Source organism: Triticum aestivum, chromosome 6B (assembly GCF_018294505.1).
Source record: "Triticum aestivum cultivar Chinese Spring chromosome 6B, IWGSC CS RefSeq v2.1, whole genome shotgun sequence".
NCBI classification, from domain to species: domain Eukaryota; kingdom Viridiplantae; phylum Streptophyta; class Magnoliopsida; order Poales; family Poaceae; genus Triticum; species Triticum aestivum.
In genome coordinates this window covers 215,038,235-215,062,775 of record NC_057810.1, presented here as the reverse complement: position 1 = coordinate 215,062,775, position 24,541 = coordinate 215,038,235, and the positions used below count along the sequence as shown (strand labels likewise).

The following is a 24,541-nucleotide window of genomic DNA, read 5'->3' as shown; positions in this document are numbered from 1 at the left end:
CGATGCGGGTGGGGGCCGGCGGAGCGCCGGTGTTGGGTGGTTCGGGGCGGGGGGGGAGGAACGGCGGTGGTCTCCTCTGGATCCCGATCCAGATCGGGCGAGAGGAGGGGGGGCGAGTGGGTGGAGTGGGGTGTCGGTGGGGAGTGGGGGGGAGGTGAGTGGATAATGGAGGGGAAGTGGGGGCCGACCTGGGCCGACCTGGTTGGCCCGATGGCCAGCTGGGCCGCGGTCCAGCAGGGGGGCTTCCCTCCTTTTGTTTTTTTTCTTTTTGGTTTTCTGTTTTTCTTTCCTTTTGTATTTTCTTTTATTATTTCTTTTCTGTTTAAATCATTTAATCCATTTAGCCATTTTATAAAAATATGCCTGTTGCACTATAATTACCTTTGTAATATTCGTCAACCACCGAACAATTTTATTTTAAATTTTGAAAATTTTTATTGTTTTCATCAATTTGAATTTTGAATTTGAACGGTTTCGAATAATTGCGAGGATAGCAACAGTAATCGGGATGACGTGCCATGATTAGCGTGGGATTACTGTAGCAAGATTATCCGGGCGTTACAAATCTCCTCCACTACAAGAAATCTCGTCCCGAGATTTTAGGAGGTAGAAGGAAACAGTGCGGGGTATTCATCACGCAGGCGATCCTCGCGTTCCCAGGTGGCTTCGTCTTCAGAGTGATTCGACCACTGGACCTTGAGGAACTTGATCGCCTTCTGGCGTGTGCGACGTTCAGCTTGGTCGAGAATGCGGACCGGATGCTCTTTATAGGAGAGGTCCTGTTGCAATTCGAGCACTTCATGATCCACAGCTCGGATTGGGTCCTTGAAGCAACGTCGAAGTTGTGACACGTGGAACACATCGTGAACCTGAGAAAGGTTCGACGGAAGCTCCAGTTGATATGCCACTTTTCCACGCCTCTCGAGGATAGTGAAAGGACCAATATAGCGGGGAGCTAGCTTGCCCTTGATCCCGAAGCGGTGAGCACCCTTCATTGGTGTAACGCGAAGATAGGCCTTTTCGCCAGGTTGATAGACCATGTCTTTATGATGACGGTCATACTGACTCTTTTGGCGTGACTGAGCAGTCTTGAGATTCTCGCGAATAATGCGGACTTGCTCTTCGGCATGTTGGATAATATCCGGACCGAAGAGTGGACGTTCCCCAGTTTCTGACCAGTTCAGAGGGGTTCGGCACTTTCGTCCATATAACACTTCAAAGGGGGCCATCTTCAGACTAGCTTGATAGCTATTATTATAAGAGAACTCAGCATACGGGAGAGATTCCTCCCATTTCTTGCCGAAGGAAATAACACAAGCTCGAAGCATGTCTTCGAGAACTTGGTTGACACGTTCAACTTGCCCTTGTGACTGAGGATGAAAGGCAGTGCTGAAAGATAGATGAGTGCCCATAGCTTCTTGGAAACTTGCCCAGAATCTTGAAGTGAATAAACTGCCACGGTCTGAACTGATAACCAGTGGAATACCGTGAAGCGAAACAATTCTGGACATGTAGAGAGTTGCAAGCTGACTAGCAGCGATCGTTTCTTTGACCGCCAGAAAATGTGCAACCTTAGAAAGTCGGTCAATGACGACAAGAATAGCATCATTACCCTTATGCGATTTGGGAAATCCAGTAACGAAGTCCATCTCGACATGGTCCCATTTCCATTCTGGAATAGATATAGGTTGCAGAGTTCCAGCAGGCCTTTGATGTTCTGCTTTGATACGACGGCAAACGTCACATTCAACAACATAACGAGCAATGTCTTGCTTCATGTTAGACCACCAGAATCTCTGGCGGATGTCTTGGTACATCTTTGTACTACCAGGGTGGATACATAGAGGCGTATCATGAGCTTCTTTCATAACCTCCTGAGTCATATTCAGGTTTTCCTTCTTACATGGCACCACTAGGCGGCCTTTGAAGTACAAGGCGCCATCATCAGCAATAGTGAAGGATGAGGGACTTCCTTCTTTGAGGTCTTGCTTAATCTTGTAGACTTCAGAGTCAAATCCCTGCATTGTCTTAATGGTGCCCACGAGATCGGGTTCAACAGCCAGGGTATAGAGGGAACCCTGGGAAACAACACGGAGATTCATCTCGCGGAACTCCGGAGGAGGGGGAGCGAGTGCACCCGGAGGAACAATATGGAGGTTTAGCTTTCTGAATTCTTCAACAAGTGAGGGCTGGACTTTGTGAACCTGGAGGTGGTTGCAGTAAGACTTGCGGCTCAAGGCATCAGCCATTACATTAGCCTTGCCTGGTGTATAGGAAATACCCAAATCAAAGTCTGCAACAGTCTCCATCCATCTCTGCTGACGGAGGTTCAGGTCTGGCTGAGTAAACAGATACTTCAGACTTTGATGGTCAGTGAAGATCTCGCAACGATTACCGAGTAGGTAATGTCGCCACTGTTTTAGTGCATGAATGACAGCAGCAAGTTCGAGGTCATGAACTGGGTAGTTCTCTTCGTGAGGGCGCAATTGCCGAGAGGCATAAGCAACCACTTTGCGCTCTTGCATTAGGACACAGCCTAGTCCTTGACGGGAAGCGTCGCAGTAAATGACGAAGTCCTTCTTAGTATCAGGAGGAGCTAGTACTGGGGCAGAAGTTAACTTGTCCTTGAGTGCCTGGAAACTTTCCTGACATTTATCTGTCCATTGGAACTTGACGCCCTTATGCAATAGGTTAGTCAGAGGCCTGGCAATCTTGGAGAAGTTCTCGACGAATCGACGGCAGTAGCTGGCGAGACCGAGAAAACTTCTGACTTGCTTAACGTTCTTCGGAGGAGTCCAATCGAGAATAGCCTGAACTCGTTCAGGGTTGACGGCAATACCATCCTTAGAGATGACATGCCCAAGATAGGTTACTTCGGGCAGCCAGAATTCACATTTGGAGAACTTGGCATAAAGTTGATGCTCTCGTAGCTTTTCCAGCACGAGGCGAAAATGTTCAGCATGTTCCTCTTCGTTCTTGGAAAATACCAGAATATCATCCAGATAAACCACGACGAACTTGTCGAGGTAATCCATGAATATATAGTTCATCAGGCGAGAGAAGGTGGCTGGAGCATTGGTTAAGCCGAAAGACATGACGGTGTACTCGTATGAACCATAACGAGTCACAAAGGCGGTCTTGGGGATATCTTCCTCACGAACACGGATCTGGTGGTAACCCAACCTCAAGTCGAGTTTAGAGAACACTGATGAACCAGCCAATTGATCATACAGATCATTGATCCGAGGAAGAGGATACTTATTCTGAATGGTAGCTTGATTTATAGGACGGTAGTCTTGGACCAATCGGTTTGTCCCATCTTTCTTCTTGACAAAGAGAGAAGGTGCTCCCCAAGGAGAGCAACTTGGGCGAATGAAACCACTTCGAAGAGAGTTATCGATTTCCTCCTTAAGCTCAAGGAGTTCATGCGGCGGCATCTTGTAGGGTCGCTTGGCTATAGGAGTGGTGCCTGGTTTCAAGTCGATGACGAATTCGACAGCTCTAGCAGGGGGAATCCCTGGGAGTTCTTCAGGAAAGACGTCTAGGAATTCACGCACGACGGGAATGTTTTCAATGCCCTTGAGTGGTGCAACGTTCAATGCGTTTAAGGCATAAAGCCTGGCCTCGGCATTCCGAACCAGATGAGCATCATAGCTAATTATTTCATCAGAAGGGTGTAGCAGATGGACGGTCTTAGTGGCGCAAACGATAGAAGCAGTATGCGCCTTTAACCAATCCATTCCCAGAATGAGGTCAATGTTAGACGACTTCAGTATAATGGGCGAGGCACGAAACTCCAACCCTTCGATTTCCACAGGGACGTCAATGCCAACCATGGAGGTCTGACATTGTCCCGCGGGGGTTTTTACCACTACCGAAGTGTTCATCTGCTCAAATTTAACATCGTGCTTGTATGCAAATTCTTCTGACATGAATGAATGCGATGCACCTGTATCAAATAAAACGGATGCTGGTACTGAATTTACGAGGAGTGTACCCATCACAGTAGCAGGCTGGTCTTGAGCTTCATTCAGATCAATGTGGTTGGCATGAACACGGCCATAAGAATTGGCATTGTTGTTGCGGGCCTGGTTGTTTCCACGGCCAGTAGCTGGAAGGGCCAGTTGATTCTGATTCTGAAAGCAATCCCTAGCACGGTGACCTGGTTGACCACACTTGTAGCACAGGCCATTATTGGGAGTGGGAACAGGAGCTTGGGGTGGCGGAGCTGGAAGCCTTGGCTGCCTAGTTGGAGCAGTAGGCAGACGAGGTGCAGCGTAAGACTGCCTTGGGGCTGGTGCATTTGGACGGTACATGCTGTTCGGGATCCATATCTTACGCTTCTGCGAGGGCGGGCCCGAAGATGAGCCCGTGTCACGGTTGCGCCTTTGAGAGCTCTGGTGTTCTTGCAGACCAGTCTCAACATTGATGGCCTTATTCACCAAGGTGGCGAAATCAGCAAAGTCGTGCACTAGAAGTGCAAGCTTGATGTCAGCTTGAAGGCCGTCACGGAACTTCTCCTGCCTACGTGCATCAGTTGCAATGTCCTCTTCAGCATAGCGAGACAAGTCCAGAAACTCTCGCTGATAAGCTTCAACAGTCTTGTTGCCTTGGGTGAGGTTGCGAAACTCACGCTTCTTCCGGTCCATGACTCCTTGTGGGATGAAGCGGGCACGGAAAGCAGCCTGAAAGTCTGGCCAGGAGATGATTGTCCCAACTGGCAGAGTACGCCTGTGGCTGTCCCACCATTGCGCTGCGGGTCCCTTTAGAAAGAATGAAGCAAAAGTGACATAGCTGGCAGGGGCTACATCAGCAGACTCCATCTCATAGGTGATGTCACGGAGCCAGTCATCAGCATCAAGCGGCTGGGTTGAGCTGCGGTACACACTTGGGTTGAGGCGTATGAAATCCTGCAGAGTTGTTGTGTTTGGATGCTGGTTCATATTGGGGCGAGGAAACTGAGCCATCATGTTTTCCATGAACTGGCGATTCATCTCAAGCTGTTGGATCATACCAGCCATGTACTCAGGCGGTGGTGGGAAGTTGCCACCGCGACCACGACCAGCTGGTCTAACCATCCTGCTAATATATAACAGGGGTAGTTCAGTAATGAGACATTTGCATAGACAAGAGTCATTCACGATGAAACATGCATAATGAAAGGAGCACGACAGATACCACATAGATAGTCGGCATAACTTACAAAAGGGGTCGGACATAGAGTTCAGTACACAGAGTTCAGTACATAGATTAAGTCATCAAAGGCGGCACGCAGGCTCGCGAGTGCATCTAAAACTAATGAGCAAGACTACATCAGTCCCAGGAGGTACTGTGAAGGTAGCTGTAACCTGACAGCTGGTAGTGAGGCAACGGATAGTCCTCCACATCAGTGGCCTGGGGGCCGCGGATACTCTGGTGTAGAACCCGACGCTCAGGTGGCAGAAGAGGACCAAGTGCGGGAGAGTAGCCTCCCACCTCTGGCCATCCGACACCGTGGGGCATCACGGTCCTGGCTGGGTAGATCGCAGAACACGGCAGCTGTCCAGACCGGACAAAGGGGTGCAACCGCGTCAGAGCCCTGTAAAGGTGCTGACGAGTGGTGTACAACTTGTGGCAAAGAGCTTTGTTAGCTCGGTCCAGCCCATCAGCATGCAGAACCAGGCGCTGATGGTGGAAAGGCTCTCGGGTGACGGTGGAGTAGGCGGCAGTGTAGTATCCCTCCGCACCAACGTCAGATGCGATAGGAATGTGCCTGAAAGGGGAAGTGTCCAAGGCCTGATACTCTCCACGAAGACGTGTCAGAGCAGCATGAGCCGCATCGTGGACTGCCATCTCGATGGTCACTCCAACACCATGAGCGGTGTGCAGCACGGTAGTGGACTCATACTCCCGAGAGTAGAGGTGGACGATGGCACGGTACTACTCCTGGTTAAAGTCCTGGTACTCCTCGTAGACGGTGTACCCAGGGTGCCAGCGATAACCCAGATAGGTCATCATATCAGCTAGCACAGCAGGTGATCCTGAGGCACCAATGGCCGCAGTGTGGCGCACGATCTGCCTCGCGGGTTCCATCTGAAAACAAAGATGTTTCAATGGAGTCAAATGACAACATGGGCACTATTCAAAATGCTATCCTACAGAATAACTATGGCTTATCCAACTTTGGGGTGAACGTGGTAACGGGATCCTAATGTCAGAGTTAGTAATTTCGTTTAACCCGAGTAGAAAAGAGTTCAGAGTCCCAGAGTAAAGGTCGAGGAGTAAAAGATCATATTACCACCCAATGGCGACGTGGGCCCATGGGACACACAGCCAAGTTAGTAAAAGTTTTTCAACGACTAGACTCGACTTCGGCCAAGGAGTGTGGAAGGGGGATTCCTACAGGCAGTCGGCTCTGATACCAACTTGTGACGCCCCCGATTCAATCGTACACTAATCATGCACGCAAACGTGTACGATCAAGATCAGGGACTCACGGGAAGATATCACAACACAACTCTAAAACATAAATAAGTCATACAAGCATCATAATACAAGCCAGGGGCCTCGAGGGCTCGAATACAAGTGCTCGATCATAGACGAGTCAGCGGAAGCAACAATATCTGAGTACAGACATAAGTTAAACAAGTTGCCTTAAGAAGGCTAGCACAAACTGGGATACAGATCGAAAGAGGCGCAGGCCTCCTGCCTGGGATCCTCCTAAACTACTCCAGGTCGTCGTCAGCGGGCAGCACGTAGTAGTAGGCACCTCCGGTGTAGTAGGGGTCGTCGTCGACGGTGGCGTCTGACTCCTGGACTCCAGCATCTGGTTGCGTCGACCAGAAAGAAAGGAAAGGGGAAAAGGGGGGAGAAAGCAACCGTGAGTACTCATCCAAAGTACTCGCAAGCAAGGAACTACACTACATATGCATGGGTATATGTGTAAAGGGCCATATCAGTGGACTGAACTGTAGAATGCCAGAATAAGAGGGGGATAACTAATCCTGTCGAAGACTACGCTTCTTGCAGCCACCGTCTTGCATCAAGTAGAAGAGAGTAGATTGAAGTCCTCCAAGTAGCATCTCCAAATAGCATCTCATAGCATAATCCTACCCGGCGATCCCCTCCTCATATCCCTGAGGTAGAGCGACCACCGGTTGTATCTGGCACTTGGAAGGGTGTGTTTTATTAAGTATCCGGTTCTAGTTGTCATAAGGTCAAGGTACAACTCCAAGTCGTCCTGTTACCGAAGATCACGGCTATTCGAATAGATTAACTTCCCTGCAGGGGTGCACCACATAACCCAACACGCTTGATCCCATTTGGCCGGACACACTTTCCTGGGTCATGCCCGGCCTCGGAAGATCAACACGTCGCAGCCCCACCTAGGCTCAACAGAGAGGCCAGCACGCCGGTCTAAACCTAAGCGCACAGGGGTCTGGGCCCATCGCCCATAGCACACCTGCACGTTGCGTACGCGGCCGAAAGCAGAACTAGCCCCCTTAATACAAGAGCAGGCTTACGTTCCAATCCGGTGCGCGCCGCTCCGTCGCTGACGTCTGAAGGGCTTCGGCTGATACCACGACGTCGGGATACCCATAACTACTCCCGCGTAGATGGTTAGTGCGTATAGGCTCGTAGCCAACTCAGATCAAATACCAAGATCTCGTTAAGCGTGTTAAATATCCGCGAACGCCGAACAGGGCCAGGCCCACCTGTCTCCTAGGTGGTCTCAACCTGCCCTGTCGCTCCGCCATAAAGATCCACACAGAGGGCCGTCGGGACAAAGGTCCTTTCAGCCCCCAATCCGTGAATCACTCGCGGGTACTCTTCGAGCTGACCCGACTTTAGTCACCATCTGTATAGTATGTATGTATGTATATACCCGTGATCACCTCCCGAGTGATCACGGCCCAATAGTATAGCAAGGCTGACTGACAAGAATGTAGGGCCAATGATGATAAACTAGCATCCTATACTAAGCATTTAGGATTGCAGGTAAGGTATCAACAGATGTAGCAACAATGTCAGGCTATGCGTCAGAATAGGACCAACGGAAAGCAGTAACAGGCTACACTACTCTAATGCAAGCAGTATAGAGAGTAGAATAGGCGATATCTGGTGATCAAAGGGGGGGCTTGCCTGGTTGCTCTGGCAAGAGAGAGGGGTCGTCAACTCCGTAGTAGAACTGGGCAGCAGCAGCGTCGGTCTCGTAGTCTACCAGAGAGAAGAGGGGGAAGAAACAATGAATACCAAGTAAACAGATGCATATCGATGCATGACATGTCAAGAAGCGATGCTAGGCGTGCCCTAACGTGGTATGAGGTGGTACTGGTTAAGGGGGGAATCATCCGGGAAAGTATTCCCGGTGTTTCATGTTTTCGGGCAGAGGAGCCGGAGGGGGAAAGTTGCGGGTTCGATAGGTTAGGGGGGTGTGGCGGACGAACGGACTGCGTATCCGAATTCGTCCCGTCGTTCTGAGCAATTTTCATGTTGAAAATATTTTAATCCGAGTTACGGATTAAAAGATATGATTTTTTTAAAGATTTTATTAATTTCTGGAATTTAATCAATTAATTATTTAATCCGAAAAATGGAATTATGACGTCAGCATGATGTCATGCTGACGTCAGCAATCAACAGGGTTGACTTGGTCAACCCGACATGTGGGTCCAGTGGGACCCACCTCTCATTCTCTATTTAGGTTAATTAGGGTTTAGGTTAATCTAATTACAGTTTAATTAAACTTAACTAGTTAATTAATTTAATTAAACCGGATTAATTAACTTAATTAATTACCTAATTAATTAATTAATTAATTAATAATTTTATTAAATCATTTTTAATTTTATTAATTATATTTATTGTTTCTATTTATGTTATTATTTATTTATTATTATTATTTTTTTAAATCCCCTTTTTTTATCGTTCTGGGGCGGGGCCCCCGTTGTCATAGGGCCACTAGGCCTTAGCGGATTGGGTGCGCCCGATCGGGAGGTGCGGGCGAAGGGGCACCCGCACGCGAGGCCACCATGGGCGAGGCGGGGCGCCAGAATCCGGCGGGGTAGGGGGAGGGGGCCGGCCAGCTCCGGCGAGCGGCGGGAACGGCCAGCAGGGGGCTCGGCGGCAGCGGACGGCGCCGGCATGGGCGCACGGGGCGCAGGGGGCGCGGCCATGGACGGGGCGAGACCAGCGGGCGGGGGGGGGGGGCGACGGGCACGGCCCGGTCGGTGTAGCGCGTGGCCAGGGCGCGGCCGGCCGCGGTGAGCGCGGGGCCGGAGCGCACAGGGCGCGGCGACGGTCGTGGGGGAAGAGGGAGTGCGAGGAGAGGGGGCGGGAAGGCCCGGCGCGGCAGGGGGGGGAAGAGGCCCCGGCCGAACGGAGGAGGCGCGAGGGGAGGGGGCACGCGGGCGCGGCCGTGCGGAACGAGGCCGGCACGGGCACGGCCGCCCGGGGAGGGACCGGCGACGACTAGCGCGAGCGCGCGAGGGAGAGAGAGGGAGCGAGGCGGGGCTCACTGAGGCCGTAGGGGGAATGGCAGCGGGCTCGGGGACGGTCGGGGAGGACCGGCGAGGAGGAGGTCGAGGAGGCGGCGGTTGCGCGGGCTTCGGGCGGCGGCGCCCAATCGGTGAGGGGCGGCGCGGATCGACCCGGCGGCCTCGAGGTGGGTGACGGGACGAGGCGACGGCGGCGATGCGGGTGGGGGCCGGCGGAGCGCCGGTGTTGGGTGGTTCGAGGCGGGGGGGGAGGAACGGCGGTGGTCTCCTCTGGATCCCGATCCAGATCGGGCGAGAGGAGGGGGGGCGAGTGGGTGGAGTGGGGTGTCGGTGGGGAGTGGGGGGGGAGGTGAGTGGATAAGGGAGGGGAAGTGGGGGCCGACCTGGGCCGACCTGGTTGGCCCGATGGCCAGCTGGGCCGCGGTCCAGCAGGGGGGCTTCCCTCCTTTTGTTTTTTTTTCTTTTTGGTTTTCTGTTTTTCTTTCCTTTTGTATTTTCTTTTATTATTTCTTTTCTGTTTAAATCATTTAATCCATTTAGCCATTTTATAAAAATATGCATGTTGCACTATAATTACCTTTGTAATATTCGTCAACCACCGAACAATTTTATTTTAAATTTTGAAAATTTTTATTGTTTTCATCAATTTGAATTTTGAATTTGAACGGTTTCGAATAATTGCGAGGATAGCAACAGTAATCGGGATGACGTGCCATGATTAGCGTGGGATTACTGTAGCAAGATTATCCGGGCGTTACAACTGGCTCCGCCAGGCTCGCGACGAGCTGAAGGCCGCCTAGGGCGAGCTGACCGAGCGTGATGTGGAGCTCACCATGAAGCTGGCCGATGTTGAGAAGGCCCAAGAGACGGCGAAGAACTTGGTCGCCGTCGCCGAAGCCGCCCGGACCCAGCACGAGGCCGCATTGCATTCCCAAGAGGAGGACCTCGCCAAACATGAGGCAGATCTCGACGCCAAACTCAGCGCCAAGGACGAGGAGGTGGAAAAACTTGTCACGCAACAGACCCAAGAGCTGGAACAGAGGCACAGAGAGGCGCTCGATGCCCAGGCTCTGGTTAACGCCGGCAAGGTGAAGGAGCTGGAGGCGGAGCGGGACGGGCTGAAGGAGCAGGCCCTAAAGCTGTCCCGGGATAAGGACACGCTCAACGGCGCCCCGACGGAGGCGCAGGGCGCGGCCATCAGCAAGGCCGGGGAGCTTTTCGAGGCCAACAAGTCCATCAAGGACCTCACGCTAAAGCTGAAGGGCCTCGAGGAGATGCTCATGGAGGCCAAAGCCCGGGAGGGGACGCTGGCCAAGGAGCTGGAGACCGAGAAGCAGTTGCGAAAGAACGAGGCCACCACCCACAAGGATTTCATGGATGGTCAGAAGCGCTAGATCGGCCGCCTTGAGGACGTCGCCGGCAGGATCACCGCGCAGCTGGCTACCATGGGGATGCCAAATGTGAGGTACGCCCCAGAGCGCAGTGGGACCACCAATGCCACGCTGGCCCTGTTCTTCAAGGTTGTTCTCGGGGCCCTGGAGCAGCTCGAGTCCAACCAAGCGAGATCCTTGGCCGACGAGTCCCGGCTAATTTGCCAGGGCACCATGACCAAGGTCCTCACCAAGTTGGCCTTCTGGAACCCCGACCTTGTCTTCGACGCCGGGCTGGACAACTTGTCGGGCGACGCGGACCTCTTAGGGATCAAGGAGCGCATCGAGCCCATCATCAGCCACATTGGCGGAATCCAGAGGGTGGCGGGCCAGCGCCAGGACTAGGCGCCCCATTCCTTGTTGCCGCTGCGGGTTCATGACCAAGACAATTCATATCTTTAGTTAGAACCGCAGCAACAATTGGTGTAATATAATTCTGCAGCACTTTTTGACAAAACGCATGTTATTTCCCTGTTTAATCTTCCCTTTGTACATTCAGCCTACACTAATCAGGTAGGCTTGCCGGTGCGTAAACCCAGGGTGGCTCCTTGAGGATGGATCCCCAATGGCCTGCCAGGTGTGCTTGCAGCCGAGCGAACCACATTGCCGCTCTCAACGCAGCAGCTCAAACTGTCGAGCTTGACTCGAGTCAGAATCGAGAGCATTGCGAATTGCGGAAGGCTACCCTGCCACTCTCGAGGCGGCCGCTTGAGCTGTTGAGCGGACTTGAAACAAAACAAGGGCGTTGCCAATCGCGGAAGGGCCCCATTGCGTGAAGGCTTTCATACATAGGGCAGGACCTTCGAGGACAATAACCTCATATATAAAAAAGGGAATTGCTTAAGGTTTCGCATGACTTAGCTTTTTTTTGTCGTCGCGCGAACGCTCGCCGCACTCGCCGGCGGGGCTGCTCGCTTGGTTGCCTTCTTCCTTGGAAGCCACGGCGATGAAGAGCTGTGCCACTGACTGCAAAACCAGATGCCCTCCTTCTAGCGCCACTCCCCTACTTGGCACGCCAAAGATGTCGGTGGAAACGACACCTATGGGATCACAAGAATCCCTACTACGTTTCCGGAGCGCTAGGTGGTGAGGAGAGCAGGATTAGCAGTTAGTACAAGCACGCAGATCGTTTACCCAGGTTCGGGCCGCAAAGATGTGTAATACCCTAGTCCTGCTTGGATGTGTATATATGTGCTCTTGGTGTTCTTGAACTAGCTAAAAGGGGCATAACTTGTCCAAGAGTCTGAATCCTTCTCTTGGATGCCCTGGGTCTCCTTTTATAGGCAAAGGGATCGTCACAGTGGCACCAGGAGGTGGCATCGGGATACTGTGGTTAAACTTATCGCTAGCTATTACGGGGCAAGGCACATTTAATGCGCCCCTGATGTGTCCCCTCCACTTTACCGCCGCTTCGCCCCGCCTCGACACGCGCCTGGGCCAGCGAGGCGGTGGTGTCGGTGTCAAAACCGGCGGATCTTGGGTAGCGGGTCCCAATCTGTGTGTCAAGGCTGATGGAAATAGGAAGCAAGGGACACAGATGTTTACCCAGGTTCGGGCCCTCTCAATGGAGGTAAAACCCTACTTCCTGCTTGATTAATATTGAAGATATGGGTAGTACAAGAGTAGGTCTACCACGAGATCATAGAGGCTAAACCCTAGAAGCTAGCCTATGATGGTATGATTGTAATTGTGATCGGCCTTCTAAGGACCAACCTTTCCGGTTTATATAGACACCGGAGAGGGCTAGGGTTTACATGGAGTCGGTTACAAGGAAGGAAACACAATATCCGGATCACCAAGCTTGCCTTCCACGCAAAGGAGAGTCCCATCCGGACACGGGTCGAAGTCTTGAGTCTTGTATCTTCACGTTTCAATAGTTCGGACGATGTATACAGTCCAGCTATCCGAATACCCCCTAATCCAGGACTCCCTCAGTAGCCCCTGAACCAGGCTTCAATGACGATGAGTCCGGCGCGCAGTATTGTCTTCGGCATTGCAAGGCGGGTTCCTTCTCCGAATACACCAAAGTGGTTACCGAACACATAGACCGTGTCCGGATCTGCAAGATGACCTTCGCATAGCATAAATCTGATCCGCTGGCAATCTTCGTACGTCGTGCCCTTGCATCGTGGCCTGGTCCAACGCGAACCGGCATTTCTTACCCCACCTCGACTCGTGCATGCATTAGTGCATTGACCACACCAGGATAGTACTTATGGTTCCAATGTACTGGACAATTAATTCAACTATATATGTTATATTGAACAACTATTTTGTTGTGTATCTACCTTGAGCTATCCAGTAATCTACAAAAGCAGATCTGATTCTTTCACTGCCTCTTACATGACCGATGAAAGTGTCTGCTCGACTTCATATAGGTCGAAAATAGTGAGTTTCTTCAGGTGGAGAGGGTACTTGTTATAGAGATATAGATAATGACAGAAACACCATGGTGTAACAAAGTCATATAGACATATATACTATTATTTTTGCCCAGAATAGATATATAGGCTATTATAGATAAATCAAAGTGGAACACAAATGCAACTGACGCGTGAACTAATTAAATAAAAAATGTACGCGTACATGTTCCATGCATATTATGGTTGCATGCAAGCCATTATGAGCACAACTCTTCTATTTAGTTGATTGATTGGTCTCCCCTGCATGGGCAATGTGTAAGAAAGCAAAGGATTAATCCAATGATTAAATAAATCTGGAGACAATTAGTATTATATACATAGAGGAATCAGAAGACATTAGTACTTACCAATACCTAGAGCTTGCTTTCAGTAGCGATGCATGAAGCGATTTTCTTACCCGGTGTGTACGGACAACTGAAGCCATACACAACATCGTTTGGAACCACGGTACTTGATGATTTTTGGCAGCAGATAGGTCAACTTTTTGTAGATTACTCCTATTTGTAGATTAGTGAATAGGTCAAGGCAGATCAAACTCATGGAGAAGGAGGACAGACAAATCAAACTCATGGAGGACAGGCAAATCAAACTCATGAAGAAGGGAGGACATGTCAAGGGCATACAGATCAGACATGGCAGACGCATATAGATTGGACATGGCGGCCACAGGAGGACGTATAGCCCGCAACTTTCTTTCCCTTTTTTCACGAGGAGTTCTCTTTCTATTTTTTTTTCTAGTGCATTTTTTCTAGGCTGCAATAGCAGTTAACCTTTGATTGATTTTGTTTATGCACATATGTATGGTAGGAAAATAGTAATGGCATAGGTGGGCAATTTTCTTTCATTTGTAACATTAATAGGTAATTGTTGAGATCTATTGGCTGTGGTTTCCCGAGTTATTAAATTAATGCTAGATGTTTCTAATTTTTGTTAGAATTTCTAAGGTATTTTCTTTTTTCTAGTTAACCCATCATTTACTTTTTATATTAAATAGATGAGCTCTGCTGAAGGTCATAAATGTATTAATTTGGTACATCAAGGTTCCAAATAACTCACATGGTGCATCCACTTTCTTTTCCCAAATAAATCAAGGGCTCTTCCAAGGCTGTTTAAACAGTAAAATATATATCAAATAAAAAATCCTTTACAGCTATATAATATATACATACAAAAGAGTATTTACTTACTAATACTCCGAGCTGAAGAAACTTTTTAGCATCGTGACACTTGTTTAGATGGAGAATAGTTCAAAAGAGTGAGAAAATACACACTAGTACATATAAGACAAATATCTAGATGACGCACCTATGAGGCTGTGATAACCATTGTTTGCAACTACATCACACCAACATTCAATGGGGTCCTATACATGTATTTTAGATATTAGATGAATTTAAGGTGCAGCTAAAAGAGTACAAAAAAATAATATTGTGAAGAAAATGCTATGGAAAACATTATTACTGATGCAGCTATGATGGCCAATGTTATTAACTACACCTCTAAGAATAGTCTTGTGAACAAATTAATATGAAGATAGTACTACACAAACGTCTCACTGATTTTCTACAAATAATGGTCACTGAAATTCATGTGCCATGTCTCAGACACAAGAACTGGAAACCACAACTTTAAGCTAGGTGCATTTGTTAAGCCTTTGAAACTCCTCATGGTAGTAAACAACCTAGTATGAAAGCCAAATCCTTCTACGTTTTTTTAACTCAAATCATCACATGTCTACTTTTTCCTCCACAATTAAAATTCTACAGCTCCTCTAGGTGGCAAGGAACCTAGGGAACAACCTAATTAGTACATTCATTCTTTACTAATTCATATCGAATGGGCAATCTTGGACATCAGGAGTTCAAAGAACAACAGAGAGAATACAAAATCTCTAGACACTAAGAAAATTTAGGTGACCACAGAAACATGTTTGCACTCTCACTTGGACCTCCACCTCATCTTGAATCCTGGAACCTAACATGGTGGGTGTAACACTACTGCGAATCCAACTAACAAAAGATTCAGGACCCCTTCTCTATCATTTCGGTTATTACAGACTGTATACTTTCCTGCCATTAAAGACACAATAAATTTTAATGTCCAGGCGCATAGCTGCAGTAACTATAGAATGTTATACAGGTCCCTGAGTGAAATTAACTCAAAGGTATACTTATAAACATGGGTTTTATTTGATGAACAATCATTGATTTGGCACCTTGGTTTTCAGTAGGCTAGTGTCCAAAAGCTTATCAAACATGCATATCACCGGCTACAAAATTCTTGCACTGAAATCACGATTATAATGGCATAATTTTTTGCACACTCTAGCATTATTGTAACACCAGCGGACACATACTTACCAAATGTCGAATCAATATAGTGACACACTGGAACATGGTTTCTAATCTTATTCTGCTCCATCTCCCACTGTTGCCTCCATCTGCACGTACTCCACATATCACATAGCTCCTTCGGCTGCAGCTGTACGTTGTTGTTACCTGTGCCGCACAGTAGGACTGATTTGGCTAGGACCTGAAGCCAAGTTACATGTACCTCTATGCGCAAGGTAGGCTAATTGATCATTCAGGAAGATACAAGAAACAAAACCTTGGGATTTTTGGTAGCAGAAGTCGGCGGCAACCGTCATCAATCAGTTTGCTCCTGGAGTCCTGGTCCACGTGTGGTTCAATTAGGAAACATAAGGACTATATAAATTTTGCAGTGAAGCTCTACTCATGTGGAAATTAGATAATATTTTTTTTTGCTTTTTTTGCTAAGTGCACCGCACACAGATCACATTGAGATTTCTTCATTGAACTACATTTAGTCACTCAGCTACAAGCAAGTAGAGAAGCACTTCTCATGAGGAAATTAAGTAGTATTTTAGATAAATTTGTAGCTGGTCATGAGAGTAATTATATTAGTTCCTTGAATAACCTAATAATGTATTGAAATTCTAAAGCTTGAAGTTACATCAACCTATATGTATCAAAACAAAGATATTCAGCAAAATAATTAAGCTGTCATTGATTTCAAGGTGACCACTAAATATGGTACTTTGAAGAAACCGTAATGAGCAGGACCATAACTCACTATTATATAAGTTTGTTACCTGAAAATGCAACTTTCAGTTACACTTGAACGAAGATTTTTTTTTGTTCTGAATGAACGGCGATTCAGGTACCGCTTCCTTGGAGCTCCAATTAGGGATCCTCACAACTGATTGGCAACATATATAAAAAGAACAAAACACAGTCATATTCAGCAAGCGGCTAGTGAGAGTTGTACATCTGTAGTTCATTCATAGTTATCTACAACCAATCCGTAATTTATCTTGAATCTAAATGGTTTTCTATGAAACTAAGTTACTCAATCAATCTTTGAACATCCTATGTTGGAAATTGAGATGGGATGGGAAAATCTTGATAGAAGTAATGGGGACAATGGACATTAACCAATCTACAGCCTAGGGTTTGGGGAGGGGCGTCATATCAATGGGATAAGTGGAAGAAGGGAGTCGGCGGTGTACCTGGTCGTCTTCTTCGGTCTCCGGTGATAGCCTTCGTCGCCGGCGTTCCTGGCCTGGGTTACGGTCGTGGCTGTTGCCGGTCGCCTCCCTGGCTCCCTCTGTTTCACATTTGAGAGAAAGAAGAGATGGAAAAGACTGAGCGAATAGCTATGAGGTTTGGGGTTGTTTTCTTAACTTAATAAAACTAATAATCCTTTTCTTTAGCGGGCATCATCTACTATCCCTATAAAAAGACGAGAGGGCGGAGAATCAAATCATCTCATCCGTCGAATCATAGGATCTGATGGACTAAACCACCCTAACAACATCAAACGCGTTTTACACTTTAATTACCCACCCTGCCACTCCTAAACTCCTGCTTCTCTTTCATAAAAACTGTTATCCCGATCTCACGTACGATTCTGGTCCCCCGCCGCGCACAACTTCCCCAATCCCCCGTCGCTAACCCCCTCGCTATCGCTAACGCCCTCGCCACATGCACGCCCCCCGCTTCGCCTCTCGCCACAACCGCCCGACCACGCCGCCGTTCGATCTTCCCCTTCTCACCAGACGCTCGCCCCGCCGCCGTCCCTTATCCCCCTTCTCGCCAGCGGCCGAGCAGCAGCTCCGCCCCCGACGGACGCCACCGGCCGAGCGGCACATCCAACCGCCCGAGCATGCCGCCGCTCGGCCCCTTCCCCTTCTCACCAGACGGTCGCCCCGCCGTTGCCCCTTCTCCCTCTTCTCGCTAGCGGCCGAGCGGCACCTCCGCTGTAGGGGGGCCCGGGCCGGCCGACCGAGCCGCAGCAGCGCGCCCCCGACGCCTCGGCCTGGGAGATCCCCTCGACGCGTTGAAGCAGATGGGATAGATCCAGTGGAAGCTGCCGGTGGTCGCCTCTTCGCCGGCGTCGAGGACTACCGCATCCTCGATTGTCTATTCTTTTGGTACGTACGCCCAGCACCCACCTATCCTCCGTTGAGCAGTCCCGGGCAGGTTTTGGGGCTCATAGGGTTACGAATTGAGGGTTTCCTTTGCTGACATGCTGCTGCTGTGGTCACGAGACTGTTGGGCGACAGATCTCCGTTCACGCAGCAGAACTGGTAGGGGGACATCCTCAACTGTGACGAGGAGAACAGCAGGATCGAATGCAAGGTTCTTGATCCACACTTTTCGCCACAACCTGGAGTGGAGGTTGGTTGAAAACATTACTGTTTGTGGTATACTTTTGCTATGTTGAACATTTTCCAGCACTGTAAGCAGAAATGATTATTTGATGAAAAATGTACTTCATTGTACAGAAAGTATTATATGATGGTTTAACCTCAGTATTAGGGCATCTGAATCATATAAATTACCTGAAAAATTGCTCCCTGGTAGTATTGATGAGCAGTCAGCAAAGGATGTACATCTTGTAGGTTCCATTGCAGAGAAACAGGCACAAATTTTTACAGAGGAGTGCAAGCCTTTTCGTGAAGACGTCCAAATACAATCAATTTACCCCTGTGCAAGTGCACCCAATTTGATGTTTTTGTCTTACAAGGTGCAGATTTCTAGCAACCATATAATTACGAAATGGTATGATCTTATGTTGCCGCCTTGTGACCCCCAGTTGACAGGCAGTTTGAAGAAAAGACACAATTTCACTCCGTTTGATTATCATTTTGCAGGTCAGTTATAGCAGAACTAGAGTTGAAGCTCTCTTGAGTATATATCAAAAAGATGTCAAACCTGCAACAGATGGTTCAGGAGCTAGCCTTAAAGGTATAAATTACCACTTGATCCTATTTTCATATTTGTACAGTTGTGATTTGGTCATATATTTAAAATCTTATACACTTCTATCTGAAATTCCCATGCATATTGTGTTAGTTAGTTTGTTGACAGTGCACTGCAGTATACATTTGCAGTAACAGGGTAGTCTCTGCTGCCCAGTATGACTATATTCCGAACAAAGATGATATGCCGAGACAGAGCTGAAGTTGAGGAAACATTTGCAATCGTTTCTCAGAATAGTAAAACCCTTCAATTTGACATACAGTGAGGTGAATATCTTATGCATCATTATGTGATTTTCTCCATGTATCTCCTTTTTGTATTCCAAACAAGCAACCTTGACATGAATATCATTTGTACTTCTGATTATCATGTTCCATGTGTTTTTGAGTTGTGAGAAGATAGAAGTTATTTGTCATTGTAGGAAATCCATGCTTGGACCCACATGATGGAGGTTTCACGGTTGCATGGGTTTGGTGCAGCTGCTAACTGATTGTTAGAGGCTTATAAAACACTTTTAAAGATACTATCTAGATTATTCAATCCGTTTATTGGTCACTTTGTTGCTCATTTGAATTTCTTGTGTATCTCTGACCTACATGTCATGATCTGGTTATTTGAACTTCTGATGAGATGAAAATAATAAAAGTTCATTTGTCACTTGTTAGTAGACACTCATTATATCATAGTATTGTCATAGTTCTGTGGCATTTCTTGAAAGTTCCAGTGAACTTGTTATTATAGGCAATTTATTGTCCTGCAAAATGAACTTAATGCACAAGGCATGTGTTTGTTTTTTCCTGTCAATAACTCAAAGTGTCTCCGTGCTAAACCTTATTGGTGTAATTTTCTGAAATACTAATGGCCGACAATAATATCTTCTGAACTCTAGCCAATTAAACACCCTGATGCAAATTTAAAATCAACTAAATGATGCCTATAATAATGATGGTAGGATGGCGCATAGAATTTAACCTCCCAAGTAGACTATCTCCAGCAGAGGAAAAACTTTAGCCGAATCGAGCTCCGCACCCAGGTGGTCGCTCCGGCGGCAGCAACACAGTCATCGTCATCGGTGTTGATGAGGAGCGTAGGCACAAAGATGACGCCTAGATTGACACCCAGGAGCAGTCGAGGAGCGGCACTCTAGCCGGTGCCGCCACGCCATCCCTCAGCCAGTTGTGCTCTAAATTTTGAACTCTTAACGAAACTGTGAAACAAATCTCAGCTGGCCATAATTGTACAAATTTTATTTCAGGTGCATGCCAATCAAATGAAGGCGGACGCGAAGAACAACATGACCAAGAAGTAGGCGAGGGTCGAGGCGAGAAAGGACCACCGGGTAGCCCGGTCGGCGCGACAGGTGGAGCGCATCCGGAAGATCGACCGCATGTCTTCCCAGTTCCAGTGTTGCGACTGATTCCTGTGCTGAAAACTAAACAAAATTCAGATTGCATCTGATATGCAACCTGATTGAAGAAGCCACAAGGTCACAGTGCAAGCTTCTGGGACAAAATGTATATGAAATTATTTGAATCAATGTACTGTAGGTGTTGCTTTGCTTTGTAGTCTGTACAATCTGAATGGTTTTGACTTGAGCTACAGTAGCATGTTACAATTTGAATCAATGGCCTGCTGACTAATGTACTCAGAACTTGGAATCATCTTTTCTTTAAGCTTAATGGTAACTTTAGAAACAAGAAAAAAAACATGAGCTAATACTATGATCTTTTATCTTCACATTTATTGGCACTTATTTTTTGGTGTTATTATTTTATCTCACTACTTTCTGGTTGCTTCCTAGCTTTTCTTGAAGAACAAATATTAAATTGTGAATTCATTTGAGACCTTGTCATCTTATTATTTTACTTGTATTTGTTAGCCCCCTTTGTTACACTACTCTGTTGCATCTGATCTGATGCAGTCGTGGTGACATTCTGATTGGATGATTCTGATATGTTAGCCTCTTTAGTTACACTACTCTATTTGTTAGCCCCAAGTTGATGCTGCTTTTTTCAACTGATCTCAATTCAGATATGTTGTTCGAAAGACTCTTTCAGAACATGAGGTGAACCATTTGCTACTTACCTCTTAATATAATCCTGCCAATATGATGCCTTGTATTTCTGACAATTATATTGTCATTCCAGGTTATATCTGATGGAGATTACATTCTTGGCCCATGAAAAAAGGAAATTCCAAATATTTTATGCTAGGAAAGTTCTACAATCTACAACACTGATTAAAAGGCTGCTCAAATTGTTTGGCACTTCTTGTTTTAAATTTAGTTTTTTTACTGTTGTTCCTGTGTTGATTGGAATTCCATTGGTTCCACTAAAGCTTTATGATGCGTGATCATAAATTGCTCAAGAGATCATACAAGACCTGTGGTGGTCTGCCTACACTAGCATGTTAGTAGTGCTTAGCAAAACATGTTCATAATTCATTCTTGACTATCCTTTGAAGTATGCTACAATTCTACATTAGATTATCATGACAAATAATTGCATGATTGGCGGTCTTGACTTAGTATAAGTAATACATCTTTAGGCGGGGATCTGATTTGGAAGGCGGTTGTGGAAGAAATAGAATGTCAATTGCACAATTTTCTTTTTTTTGCTACAATTATGTAATTATTATGCATTTTCGGGTTTCATTTCATAGGTTGGTCTTCAAAGTTTCCGAACACAATTATCTCTACAGTGTAAGACCATCTTCTCTCCTAAATTTTGTGAACTACTGTTGGTTTTTTCGTGGTGATACAGTTTCAGACTTGTCATGAAAATTATACGACTTGGATCAAGTGATACTTTTCATGTGTAATGATACTACCGCAGAAGCAAAATGATTAATAGTACTTATATGTGGGCGTGTCCTTGTATAGAAGGATGATGATGGTTTAAATAAATTGGTTTTACTAGAAGTACTTTCCGAATTATGAATTATGCACTTCTCATGAATTTGTTGTAGTCAAAGGAAGGAGGTGAAGATACAGGAGTGGGAGAACTGCCAGAAATCCAAATTCAAAGCCAAGTTGAGGCATGCAGAGGTCAGCATCCATCTGAATTCCTGAACTTGTTGCACTGTCCAGACAAAACGATGAAACAAATCCCAATTGTCTGTATTTGTGCAAATTCTATTTCAAGTGCAGGTGAAGGCGCGGACGAAGAACATCCTGACCAAGAGGATGTCCACATTGAGCTACAAGGTGGAGAGGAAGCATGCAAGGGTCGAGGTGAGACGGAACCGACGTGCAGTCCGGTTGGCGCGACAGGTGGAGCGCATCTGGAAGACCGGCCGTGTGTCCCGTGTATCCCCGGTGCAACCAAAATATCTTTCTATACATATTCTCACATATATTTGTATATTAGTCAGACGTGCATTTGCACGTGCAGGCTTACTAGTTTTTTTCTTAATGACAGAGGAGAGATCTTACATGAAAACTGTGTTGTCTTGGTAATATTTTTTAACGTGGGCAAGTTTTTTTTAGTAAATGACGTGGGTGAGATAACTTATCAAGGGCAATGGTGGGTAATTTCTTTACCTTTTAATACATTGGCTATGGTTGCCTAATTAGTTTAAATTGATGGCCAGATGTTTCTAATTATTGTAGGATTTTCTAGACTAATTCTCTTTTTTTTTGTTATCTCGTTAAGCATTTTTTATATATAATAGATAGATGCAGAATTGTAAAGAAGGAACAATGTGGAACAAGTTCATCGTTAATGATTTGTGTTCCGTGCTAACAAGCTATGCATTTCAGCTAACTCCGTTCGTCTTTTGTTGTTGAAGGAGGCGCATGGAGGAGGATTAATGCGACACTTTGGTGTAAAGAAGACTGAGGACGTACTTGCTACACATTTCTTTTGGCTAAAGATGAGACAGGATGTTGAGCGTTTTATTGCTCGCTGCACTACATGTCAAAAAGCTAAGTCACGACTCAATCCTCATGGTTTATATATGCCTTTGCCTGTACCTAGTGTTCCTTGGGAGGATATATATATATATATGGACTTTGTTTTAGGTTTACCTCGAACAAAGAAGGGGAGGGATAGCATATTTGTTGCCATGGATAGATTCTCGAAAATGACACACTTTATACCATGTCATAAAAGCGATGGTGCTGTTAATGTTGCTGATTTGTTCTTTCATGAAATTATTCGTTTGCATGGTGTGTCAAATACTATTGTTTTAGATCGTGATACTAAATTTCTTAGCCAATTTTGGAGATGTTTATGGGCTAAGTTGGGGGACTAAACTACTTTCTAGTACTACTTGTCATCCCCAAACTGATGGACAAACTGAAGTAGTCAATAGAACATTGTCTACGATGCTTAGGGGTGTTTTAAAGAATAATAAGAAAATGTGGGAGGAATGTTTACCTCATATTGAATTTGCTTATAATCGTTCATTGCATTCTACTACTAAAATGTGCCCTTTTGAAATTATGTATGGTTTCCTACCTCGTGCACCTATTGATTTATTGCCTCTTCCATCTTCGGAGAAGGTTAAATTTGATGCTAAACACATGTTGAATTGATCTTAAAAATGCAGTTAACTAAGGAAAACATTGAGCGTATGAATGCTAAATATAAACTTGCTGGAGATGAGGGTAGAAAACATGTTGTGTTTGCACCTGGAGATCTTGTTAGGTTACATTAGCGTAAGGATAGATTTCCTAATTTGCGCAAATCAAAGTTAATGTCACGTGTGGATGGTCCTTTTATGGTGTTGGAGAAAATAAATGATAATGCATATAAACTTGAGTTGCCTGCAGATTTTGGGGGTTGTCCCACTTTTAACATTGCAGATTTGAAGCCTTATTTTGGTGAGGAAGATGAGCTTCCGATGAGGACAACTTCATTTCAAGAAGGGGAGGATGATAAGGACATCAATACCGTTGTTACACCCACAGTCCCTGCTACTATACATACTGGACCAATTACTAGAGCTCGTGCATGCCAATTGAATTACCAGGTACTTTCGTTTCTTGGTAATGATTCTAATGTTTATGAGAATATGATGCTGCCTAAATTAGATACATTTGTTTTGCTTACAAATGAAGGGCCTAGCTTGGAGAAGGATGAACATTAGAGTAAGAACAAGCATGGAGATGATGGCATGCGCATGGGAAACAAGAACGGAGTTACAAGTGATGATTTCAGGACTTTGAAGCCACCATAATGAGTGCATGAAGCCTTGGAAGAAATATACAAGATGCCACTTCATAAATTTCGTCCAGAGGCTATTCTAGGTGTTGCGTCATCTTATTATTGGGCCAGGCCCATGTAATTTCGAAATACATAAGTATAGGCTATTTTTAGAGTCCGTATGTGTGGGGAAATAAGAGATAGGGTTGGTTTCGGACCCCTCCCCCAAGGGCCACGAAATTCCTCCCTCTTCCTCCATATATACAGCCCTTAGGGAACCGTTTAGACTTTGGGTTTTGTTTAGATTAAAAGTTCGCCATAGCTGCATCTTCGCGTACTTCATTTGTGTTCAACGACCAGACCAAGACAGCACAGAACCCCATCTTGATCAATAAAGCTTTCATCTTATATTCGCAATATCCAGATTGCAATCTCAGTTTCTTGCTTGTTCTTCGTTTGCTTGTAGGAAATAGACCCTCGTGGTCAGGTTGATCGTGCTCCGGCATGGTCAATAACCACTCGGAAGTTGGTTTAGCGATTGCTAAGGCGCAACGTCTTCGCACGTTCGTAGTCGGATTGTCAAAGTCGACTCCCACAGAAACGATCGCTATATCATCAAAACATCGGGACACCTTTGCCTTTCTCATCATGGTCAGTTCATCATGTATATTGTGTGACTCAGCATCATTTGCACTCAAGTTTAACTAGACTTTAATCGAACTTGAACACCTGTTGGCTAAGTCATAGTGCCATGAAGACGAGCTGACCAGTGCAGCCACA

The 24,541-nt window shown here is 46.5% G+C and overlaps 1 long non-coding RNA gene across 7 annotated transcripts; it reads left to right on the top strand.

The window, feature by feature from the left end:
• Nucleotides 1-17,271: 17,271 nt before the first annotated feature.
• Nucleotides 17,272-22,870, top strand: LOC123136639 (uncharacterized). Of its 7 annotated transcripts, none has more exons than XR_006467167.1 (7): nucleotides 17,272-17,782; nucleotides 17,900-18,413; nucleotides 18,506-18,599; nucleotides 18,733-18,880; nucleotides 19,870-21,660; nucleotides 21,763-22,138; nucleotides 22,404-22,682. It is a non-coding gene; the product is annotated as an uncharacterized lncRNA (long non-coding RNA). The 7 variants fall into 7 exon arrangements; XR_006467169.1 differs by adding an exon at nucleotides 19,567-19,764 and having other exon boundaries at nucleotides 21,763-22,680; XR_006467168.1 differs by adding an exon at nucleotides 19,567-19,789 and having other exon boundaries at nucleotides 21,763-22,680.
• Nucleotides 22,871-24,541: the final 1,671 nt, after the last annotated feature.